The sequence below is a fragment of the Mustela erminea genome, chromosome 21 (genome assembly GCF_009829155.1).
Source record: "Mustela erminea isolate mMusErm1 chromosome 21, mMusErm1.Pri, whole genome shotgun sequence".
NCBI lineage: Eukaryota > Metazoa > Chordata > Mammalia > Carnivora > Mustelidae > Mustela > Mustela erminea.
The window spans coordinates 10,853,367-10,864,800 of NC_045634.1; the positions used below are offsets into that span (position 1 = coordinate 10,853,367).

The 11,434-nt window shown below is 40.1% G+C and overlaps 1 long non-coding RNA gene across 1 annotated transcript; it reads left to right on the forward strand.

The window, feature by feature from the left end:
• The first annotated feature begins 1,485 nt into the window (after positions 1-1,485).
• Positions 1,486-11,133, forward strand: LOC116582007. Its single transcript, XR_004282344.1, has 3 exons — positions 1,486-1,569; positions 4,432-4,436; positions 11,122-11,133. It is a non-coding gene; the product is annotated as an uncharacterized LOC116582007 (long non-coding RNA).
• Positions 11,134-11,434: the final 301 nt, after the last annotated feature.

An 11,434-nucleotide genomic window follows, 5' to 3' on the forward strand; every position in this document is an offset into this window, starting at 1 on the left:
GGATTATCAATGGAAATAAGCATTCTGTGGCACGTTCTTTGGAAATGTCACACTAATGAAAAAGTTCAAGTTGAATTAGTGGAGCATACATAGGGATCATTTGACATGGAATTTTATAAAATATTAGTACAAAAACTTGCAAGTATCATTTTTTCAAATGTAATATTTAGGAAAAAAGAATTGGTACCATTAAAAACTAATAATTATTATTAATAGTATCCTTGCTCCAGCGAAGATCGTGCAGACTTAAATGAGGACATATGAGGCCATTACAACATGTCATGATGACCTGTGCCGCAACTACCTTTGATTTATAACAGAATTTAGACTTTATTAGAGGCTATTACACTAGGCCAATTTATTTTCTGCCACCATAGTTACATGTCACTAGGTGTAAAAGGGCACATTGGCAGAGATAGCACAACCATGTTTATCACTCTGAGATGTGTTTTTTCCAATGTTAGTAGGCAAGAACGTGTCCATAGCTTAATGTCTACTCTAGAACTATCTGGCATTAATTGTCAACTATGCTTTCTGAAATTTTTTTTTAAAGTTTGAAGATGCTTTTACAATGTCAAATTTTATTAGAGTCAAAACCTTAAAAAAATAAAAAGACAAGAACTGGAAAACACATAAAGAAAAAAACCCAACATTTGCAAAGTTATGTGGAATTGACACTTTCATACGCTGTAAGTGATGTGAATTTGTATTTTGAAAGTAACTAACTTGGATTTCAATGTGCTTCAAGAAGCATTTCCCTTTCATGGGTATATCTTAAGGAAATAATTAAGAAAGTTCACAAATACTCATTTACCAATTGGCTTGGCACAGTGTTGTTTGAAATAGAACACTGGGGAAAAGCAAACATGTCTACTTGTCTCCTTTTAAAAGTTTTTGCCTGGTAACCAATCTAGGAACCTGCACTCACCTCTCATAGGCCTGAACGAAAATTACTACAAGATTGAAAATTTTTCATTTTTTTACACTGGATCTGGTGCCATTACGGAAAATTGGGTTTCCTTTAAAAGGAAGAGGAGGAGAAATGATGTGCCAGTTTCTGTCCCATTGGTCAGAGGAAGTTGTATTTGTGAGCATCGGAGCTGAGCTGTGAAGATGGTATTGGGATCAGACCTGGGGAGAGAAGGCAGGTGTTGAAAGCTTGTGGGAATGCAGAGAGGGAGAGTCCCGCTGTGTATTAATGCAAAGACACAGTGTACATGGAGAAGAGGACGACTGCACCAGTGGTGTGAATGGAGGTGTCATGGAACAGCAGCAGGGAGCCGTAGGGAAGGTGGATTTGGGGTGTTTCTGAGAGAGGTCTTGAGTACAAAGCTAAGGTTCTTGGACTTTCTTTTTTTTTTCTTAAAGATTTTATTTATTTATTTGACAGACAGAGATCACAAGTAGGCAGAGAGGCAGGCAGACAGAGAGGAGGAAGCAGGCTCCCTGCCGAGCAGAAAGCCCGATGCGGGACTCAATCCCAGGACCCTGGGATCATGACCTGAGCCGAAGGCAGCGGCTTAACCCACTGAGCCACCCAGGTGTCCCTCTTGGACTTTATTCTTAAAGGTCTAACTGAACCAGTAAAGGGTTTTAAACAAGGAACTAATATGATGCATCTGTTAACTTAATGGAGATTAATTTGGCAGCAAGAAGGAGGAATTGGAAGCAGAAGAGCGTGGAGACGGGAAGAGCAGCCCAGAATGTTCAAGTATGACCTATCTTGGCATCAGGATATAGTTCCTGAATTCAAACTATGGCAGGAAAAATGAGTAAAGTGGACGGGGATGGAGAGGACTGATCAACTGGCCACAAAATACATGTTTCATTGGAAGCTACTCGAACCCATTCTTGTCATTGCAGGGTCTAAATCTCCAGATATAGTCCTATGCAGTTTAAATACTTCCACAAACTCAACAACGAAGCTCTCATGCTCAATAACAGTAAATATAACTGTGTGTCTACAGAGTGACCAGATGTCCAGACCTTTAAAAAAATATAATGGAAAACCTACAGAAATACCAAAAAACAAAACAAAAAATATGCCTTGAAACATCCTGTGCTTCAATTTCTATACTTTGCATTCTAATTTTATTCTAGACTCTACTGCACAAAACCCAACCTAAATAACCCGTCTATTTGCAACTTTGAGACTGAGCTTAATGTGAAGTTTGAGGAAGTTACTAAATTGTTAGAAAGCAGAAATTTCACTGTGACTTTATTCAGTTGAGACTCTCTGACATTGATTTGATTTGATTTAAAAAAAAAAAAGTGTGTTGAAATCCATGACAGATGTGTTATTTATGGAGAGTTTAATATCGTAAAGAAGCAAGAAAATCTGGGTCTGTGGAAATACTTCATTTGACCTCTACTGTCCTTCCACTCACCCCCAAAGCACTACTCCACTAATTTTTTTCTCTTAAATTATGACACCTTGTACTGATATCATGTAGTCTATGTTGTTCAAACCACAGAACACAAAAATCAGTCAGGCACTAAGGTTATTGCAATTTTTAGCTTATTTGCTAACATTTTCCTTCTGTTGCATGTTTATTTTTTTTCTTCTTTCACCAGCCCTCACTCGGTTTTGAGAGAGCCTGCAGTTTTTTCCTCTTTCAGGCTTACCAGCAAGGGCAAAATCTGTTCTGAAGTTCCATAGAGAGTACTGAATGGATGTGACAATGTGTTTGCTGGAAATATAAGACATGGGCTTAAATATGGTTAATACCTGCTTTTATTGGGCTTCCAGAACGCTTAAGTTCGCACCTTTAATTCTGAGTAGTTAGACAGTAAAATTGATGTTGAATGAGTGAGAAAATAGATAATTCCCTTAGAGAGAATAATCCTTTTGCTAATAATTGAATTCTCTCCACAATGCATGCCTTTCTTAGCACTTTCAGAATTAGTGTTGCTTCATGACATTTTAACTATGTGATAATCTCCACATTAAGAATCTCCCCAGACTTTAAATCAATCTTCAGCAATTAACAAGATTTTATTGAGCACTCGCTATGTGTCCCGCACTGTCTAGCCACTGTGAGGACACAGAGATATATAAGACATCTCCCTTCTGTTAGAGGGGGTGATGGCCTAGTTAGGGAGACTGATAAGATGAAAGCAGAAGAATAATTAGAGGACATTTTCAGATGATTTGTAATGGGTTAAAGAAGAATATTGGCAATCACTGCCATTCACTGGATGCTTGATGTGTGTCAGCCCCCCACTTATTTTATTTACTTATTTGACAGAGAGAGAGAGAACAAGCAGGGAGAGCAGCAGGCAGAGGGAGAGGGAGAAGCAGACTCCCTGCTGAGCAGGGAGCCGGATGTGGGACTCTATCCCAGGACTTTGGGGTCATGACCTGAGCCAAAGGCAGCCGCTCGACCTACTGAGCCATGCAGGTGCCCCACTCAGGCACTTTAATGTATTATCTGGGGTTCCAGTTGCAAGGGCCATAAGGACTCAGAGAAGGAGAGATGAGTATGGGTGAGAATGGTTTGAAAAGTAGATGAGGGAGCTGAGCTGGATTTAAGAGAAAGACTTGGATCTAGAAAGGCACAGAAGATGGGGAAGGCAGTCTCGACGGGATGGTCGGGGCAGCTTCCTGACAGAGCCTGGGGCTTCAGAGTGGTAAGCAGTGGGGATTGTGAAATACCCCCAAATGTTCACTTCTCTATATCCATGCCCTCTGCCATGTGATTTGCATCTCATCAAGAGACCGACTCTGCTTTCTACGCATTGAATACAGGTTCACCTTGTGACTTGCTTCGTGACTTGCTCACTCTCTCCGGGACCCCTGCCTGTTGCTATGGGAACGACGCTGTGCTAGTCCCGTGGATCATGAGAGGCCGCATGGAGCGGAGCAGAATCAGCGGAGCCTGGGTCGTCCTACAGCAGCCGGCCCCATGCTGACCTGCCAGCTGGCCAGCAGGCGTGAGCTCAGCCACAATGGCCATGATAGCTGTTGGATAGACGTTAGGAACAACTGGACTGCGAGTAAGGCCTGTTTACCAAGGGGTTAGTTAAAAAGGAAAAAGGGAAAAAAATCCTCTTGGATGTATGTTCTTTAGTGGCCTGCAGGACACCAAACTCCCATTTACTTTTTCTTGCTTTCCTTCTTTGTTTCCTCTCAGTTTCCTTTGCTGGTTCTCCCTCCCAGTGCTGGAGTGGCCAGAGCTAGTCCTTAGGCCTTCCCTCCAGTAGCTCATCAGTGTCATGCAGCCATTCAGTTTTCCATCCCATGCGTGTGCTGAGAGCTCCAAATGCTGTATCATTAGCTGAGCTCTCTCCCCAGATCCTATCAACTGCCCGCTTGTCACTTCCACTCAGAAGTCTAGTAAGCATCCCAGAGTCAGGATGTCTGAAGCTGAGTTCCTGACCTTTCTTTTCATCCCTAGTTCACCACAGCCTTTCCTGTATCAGTTTGTCAAGAACTTGTTCCTTCTGTCCTCGTCCCCTATGGTCTATTTTCAGACTGATTGTTTTAAGAAATGAGTCAGATCATGTCATTTTTTTTTTTTCTCAAAACCCTGCAATGGCTTCCCATTTTACTGAGTGCAACTGGCATCCTTGACCAGATGATCTGGGCCTCTGTGACCACTTTGACCTACAGTTTTTCCTCCTTCTTTTCACTCAAACCTGCCAAACAAGATCCTACCTTGAGCCTTTGCTCAGGCTGTGTCCCCCCACCCCACCCCAGAATTTTCCTCCTGAAACAGAGGCTTCTACCTTAGGACGTAAGGAACCCTCTCTTCACCTGACCACTCTTTCCTTGTGTTTCCGCAGGACTAACTACTCCACTGCATTCTTAGCTCACATGAGGCCTAATGAGATGTAGCGGGGGTGACAGCTCCCTACGTGCAGGGCCAGTTTTGGCCACTGAGGTTTTCCCAGCTCTTAGAGCAGTGCTTGTCCAAATGGCCCTCTGTTAAATAGATGATATCGGTGAAATAGATGAATGCATGGAGATGTGATAGATATCAATGTTTTGGAAAAGGGACAAAAAACCCAACCACCACAGGTATATTAGAGCTCAAATCCTGGCTCTTCTACTTGGTGGCATGATACTTTGAACAAGTTGTTGAATGTGTCTGTGGTTAATCTTTCCCTCCATGAAACAGGGATAAATGACTAGCTACTTCACAGGGCTAGTCTAAGGGCTCAAAGAGTAAATTTATATAAAGTAATTAGAGTAACACCCAACATGTTATAAATAATGTGCTAACAAGTAAATAAGTGGTGCATTTTAATATCAGTAGTACTGATCTTACAGATTTGGTGTAAGGATTGGCTGAAATAATCTGTGTGAAGTTCTTAACATAATCATAATCAACTTAAATGCTCAGTTGATGTTAGCCAATGATCTAGCTTCTCTGTTTCCAGAATAGTTGTTTCTCCTCCCCAGGAAGCTTTTGAAAATATCATCCCATGTTTAGTGTTTAATATGTTTTTAAAATAGCCTTTCCTCTGTAAAAATCCATAATACTCCCCACCTCCACACTATTTATTGATTTAGGTAAGGTCTCCTTCCCAAGAACCTTCCTGGTTAATGGGTTTTGGCCACTTTTCCTCTTTCCCTAATGTACTTCCCATGAGTATCACTTTTCTAACTAGCCACCATTAGTTTCTCTGCTGAAGGGGTTGTGTTTAACTGTAGAAGTTAACATTGACCAGCAGAGACCTTGCACTTAATACATTCTTTAAAAAGAGATTGGTAGTATTCTTTCATTATAGACTAGTCTTTTGAATCCTGGAAACTAGCTTAAATTGATAAAGGCAGAACAATTGGCATTTTCTTAGTGACTTTTACTTATATACTCTTTAGTAAACACAGTGGTTTACAATACATATTTGCTATCAGATTTGCTCTGAGGGAAAAGGAAGCCCCTTATTATGCTGCTAACATTCATTATTTCAGACATTATGCTGAGAGAGAGCAGAGAAGGCATTTGGAAGGAATTGCCATTCTGTAGGTCATTGGATCATCTCATTATTGTTCGTTTCATTGATCAGTATGGACTCTATCTTTGCAGATATGAACAATTACTGAATTCAATGAAAATAAGATTAAAAACCCCACCAACAACTAGAAAGATGATAACAGAAGATCTCATTTTACTGTTCCTGGGAAGTTTCCTACTAACTCACTTGACTCCTTTACTCATGCCCCTCCCCAAGTCTCCTGTGTGCTCTTTCTTCCCAGAAGAGCTGAGTCTATGATATTTCAGTTCCCGAAAATGATTTGTTATGCCAGCATGGTCTTTACAACCAATGTTTGATATTTAAGACATTCATTTTCCCAATCCCCTCATCAGAGTGGACAGTGCTGATAACCTTTCTAGAGGGCCCATGTCACCATACACTGAACTGAATTCACCAAAATGATCCCAATTTTTAAGTCAAAATGAATGTTAGAAATTCATTATGCAGATACAAGTACCAGTTGGTTGAGAGTGTCATTACATGAACAGATTAGAATTCACAGAATTTCACTGCTGAAGGGAGTTCAAGAGTTCTCTGTCAACTCTAAGTCAATATAGACTAATGTCTATATTGAAACCACCACTTCAACCGGATAGGGGTGTGTGTGTGTGTGTGTGTGTGTGTGTGTGTGTGTGTGTTATACGGAATATCTCAAGAAAAAAAGTTCAACCTCTTCATATATATGATGATGGATTTAGAGATTATTCAATCTTCCAATGGCCCATATATGAATATAGAGCTAAACATTTTCTTTTTCCAGGGGTGAAAACCCAATACTATTAGAAACAAGTACATAATCTACTGTGTGGTGAAAAGAGCATTGGTCTAATCCAAAGACATGGATTACTCTGTTTTTGTTTTTGTTTTTCCACTCACCGGGTATGTGAACTGAAGAAACTTACAACATCTCCCTAGGATTCATGTTAGGATAATATCAACTAGGATATTGGGAATCCTCCTCAATTAAAAAAATTTAACACTATGATTTCTTTATAGCACTAGGACTTTTTGGTTCACAAACTTCTTCCAATGGCCACTGCAGGCAACTTACTTGCCTCTGCAAGAAAAGATTTGGGGGAAATTTTTGCTAAATAGATAATGAACGCAGAATAGAAATTTAATATGTTAGGGCGCCTGGGTGGCTCAGTGGGTTAAGCCGCTGCCTTCGGCTCAGGTCATGATCTCAGGGTCCTGGGATTGAGTCCCACATCGGGCTCTCTGCTCAGCAGGAGCCTGCTTCCTCCTCTCTCTCTCTGCCTGCCTCTCTGCCTACTTGTGACCTCTGCCTGTCAAATAGATAAATAAAATCTTTAAAAAAAAAAAAAAGAAATTTAATGTTAATAATAGGCTGTTAAACTTAAGTTAGATTTGCCAGAATTATACTCACTCAAATGAAATACCCAGACTTTATCTGCATTTGGCTTTTAGTAGAAAGATGAAATATGGCAAGACAATTCAGATCAATGTTCCTTTCCTGAAATAGCCGTGGCTTGGAGTCCGTGCACTTCAGACTGGAGATCGTCTGCCTTCTCCTGTCTTCTCTCTCATCCTTTCTGCACAGTGATCATAAATGTTCAGAATGATGACCTCAAGTTATTGCAAGATGCTTGGGCTCCAAAAGGGTAAATTAAATAAACTATGCTTAATTACTCCACCTTTAAGAAAGGAGAGTCATGGACTATCATAACAAACACATTCCAAGACATGTTTTTAAGGGAAAAAATTATTTGGTAAAGCAATAAACCCACAAATATTTATTGAACATTAATTTTTCTAGGTATTTCAGGCATTTATAAGTTTAAGATATGGTCTTATTCTCAGAATGTTTTCTTAAACGATCTGAGAGCAGGAATCAAAGTTACTTGCTAGTAACATGTTTGTGGTCGCTGTGGTGAACTGACACGCCATCTGTCCTACATTACTCCTAGTGTGCTTTTCTGTGCTACAGAGTGTAGGTGGTTAAAAACTACATTTCCTAGACTCTTTTCAAACTGGAGTGCTGGGCACAAGTTCGGTTCTTCCAATGAGAGGCATTACAGGAGATTTGGAAGGCAGAAATTAGATAGTAGTCTTCCAATCGCTGCCATACCTTTTTCTTTGGTAGAAGCTGGGCTGTGGAGATGGGTTTTTCTGCAGACACTCTGCTGTGTCCAGTCCCTAATTTTGTGGGTACGTAAAGATAGTTGAGGAGTTGGTAGCAGTGTCTGCCAAAAATATGAATTCCAGCTCTACAAATAAGCAATGAGCCTTGTAATTCCCCTGGTGTCCTGTGCTGTGAATGGGGCAGCAGATTTTCCTCTGCTGGGCCCGTCAGGAGGTCTTGTTGGACGTGCTCCTGGATGCTCAGGCTAAATCCCATCCTGAGCACCCGTGGAACAATTCTGTGAGCACCAAATCTCTGCTTCTAAACCTTTTTCTACTTAAAATATCTAGAATGATTCCTGTTTCTAACCAACGTATATTTGTAGACCAGTGATGCGACAGGAGTTCAGAGGAGAATAAACAGTGAGGACGAGATTATAAAGTAGGGTTTACAGAAGGGAGGGGGTGGAGGATGGGGTAACCAGGTGATGGGTATGAAGGAGGGCATGTGTTGTGATGAGTACTGGGTGTTACACACAACTAATGGGAAAAAAACAAAGCAGGGTTTGACGGACTAGGCTACCTCTTGAAGGCTAGGTTAGTGAACATCTGATAATTCTTTGAAAAGTTTGGGTAAGATTTAAGTGTAGATTCATACTTGCCCATTATATATGCAGTGACGATTTGGATTTTGCATCAGGCTGCAGATTATAAGACCATGAAAGATCCCGAGAGCGACCACTTTTGGACACTTCGTTTACTAACCAGGATTTAAAGAGATTCTTAATTTTTCAGGCTCCAATGCATGAGATGATCCCCAAAAGAGCGGTTTGTGTTGGTTTAGCCCCAGACCTTTACAGTAAATTATCAATGACCAAGAATGTGTTCTAGATAGTTTATGGATGATGTTAAGCCAGCAAAAGCCAGAAAATGATAGACTAAAGGATAAAAATTCTCCTGAGCCTGGCCCCTTGTGCCAAAATATTATAAGGATTGTAGTTTGGTCTTGTGGCTTTAAGACCACAAATCACAAAAGGTTAAATTAGGAAGCCGTGCTGGCAGGATTCTAGAAATTTGTTCAAATAGACAGAAAATGCAGTCAGGTTGGGAAGCTCCAGTGTGCTACTTACATCGTTTTCCCTTGGACTGCTGTAAAATTTCCCTGCTCCCTGAGATCAACCACTTCAGAGCAACCTGGTCTTTAACTGTCCCTTAGAGATAGAAGCACACATCCTTGGCCTCTTCCCATCAAGGATCAACTGACAAGCATTCATTTGTTCAAACTTTTCTTCCCAGTGACCAGCTGCCCCTGGCCTGACCTCTTTTTAGCATGGTTCTTCTCTTGATATAAAGCCACTAAGGACAGTATTTTGGTTATCTGCTTCTGAGATCAGGGTTTATGGGGTAGCTCTCTCTCTAAAGCTCAGATCGGTTACAAACCCATGACCACAGAGCACAATAAATCAGCTAAGACCAGGACAGGCCTAAAATATCTGATCTTTCCATTTGCTTGGGACATGACAGTGGGCTGAAGTATGGAAAGTAGTATCCAACAAGAATTACCAAAGAATGAACAGATTTTCCTGTACAGTCTTTTTAGAAAACCCAATAAGTGTCCATCCTTTGTCACTTGACCATGTATTTTATAGTAATTATAACAGAATCATTAATTCTCAATTAGGAGATTATGAATGGAGAGCTAAGACAAAGGAGACAGAAAGTAACAGTTGCTAACCCTACGAAATTGTTAATATGAATCCCCACATTCCAGACTGATCACTCCAGGGGCTTCCAACCCTAAGTGATGGAGATGATGGAGAGGCCATTCTCCTTCTCCCGAAATTACTTTAGGGTAGCGTTTTACAGACCATGACAGAATCACATTACTAGAAGTCAGAAGACACTATAAAATGGTAGTTTGCAACTTAAACTAGATGTTTTTATTGTATTGACTGAAACAGTCTTTGAACCCTACCATAACAAGAGGACATCTCCTTGCCTGCTCAAATGTTCTACCTTTCTCAACTTTTCACTCCCTCCTACCAGATGAAATCTATGCTTTAGGAGAAATCAATGGTCAGACATTGGACCTTCTCTGAACCTTCACTACATCTCTGTAGTAAAAAGAAGTCCATGTCTGGGTTGGTCCCATGCACTGGTGGCTTTTATGATTGGTAGAGAAAGGAATGAGAAGGCTCAATTTCTTGTCATATTACCCCATCCATGGCTATACTCCATCTTTTCAGAAAAACGTATTCCTTTAACACAGAGCTTTTTTTTCCCCCATTAAATACAGATTGACTTCCAGGTAGTGAATGCTTTGTGTTGTTATCATTTACACTCTGGGATGAATTCAATATGTAATTTTAGGTTTTTATTTGGCTTGAGAGAGAGCATAGGGCACTAGCCTGAAGGGATACTTGTAGGGTAGGTAAGCATATTGGAGAGGCTGGGCTTCTTAAAACACACAGGAACAAAAACTTTCTAAGTCTGTGGAACTTAGACTGGCTCACTCAGCAATACATTTTAGTGTTTGTTTGCTCTCTTGTTTTCTGATGACTTATAGAAGGAATTTCCAATCATTGAAGACTAATCCATTGTTTAATCTCTCCAGAAATTTGAGGAACATTCTTTTTGTATCCTCCTTGCTGGCGATCTGTCTTCAGTGAATGAAATTTCTGCTATTTCCTAACAACAAAGAGAGTGAGATTCTCAGTAGGAAAAGAAAATGCAAGTTTAAAAAATAGAAGAGAGTGAAAGAACAAAGGGCATCAGAAAGATGAACATACAGAATGAGGCTACATAGCTAAAAAAAGAAAAGGAGACGGATTTTTTAACAATATACTCTTTCCTAAACTTAAAAAAAAAAAAGTATGGTTGCAAACTTGTTTTTTAAGAGTTAAATTGTTTAAAGGAATTTTCCTACAATATTTTCTCTAATAAACTTACTGCAAATGACAAACCGTACATGTTTGTTGCTCAGTCATTTACAAGTCTTTCCTTATTGCTTCAAAGATTTTTATGTGAGAAGAAATTCAGATTTCTAAAGCTAATTAGATTTGGCAGAGAGAAGGCTTATCATATTGGAAATATTAAAGGTGATGCTGATTTTTGTGTGGAGTGTGGGGATTTGCTGAGGTGAAATGTAAGTACCAGGAAATCCCAGAGATCACCACTTGCGGGGCAGAAACATTTCATGTTTGTTAAATTAAGGAATGGCATTTGACATTGAGTTTTTCCTCCTTAACTCACAAGCTGCTGAGTTAACTCAAATCTGTACTAATTGGGGGTTTTGTTTGGCTCAAAATTTTAGGGTCTTAAAAAAAAAGGGCACAAATGTCCATATATTACACGCCATTCCTAATTATAA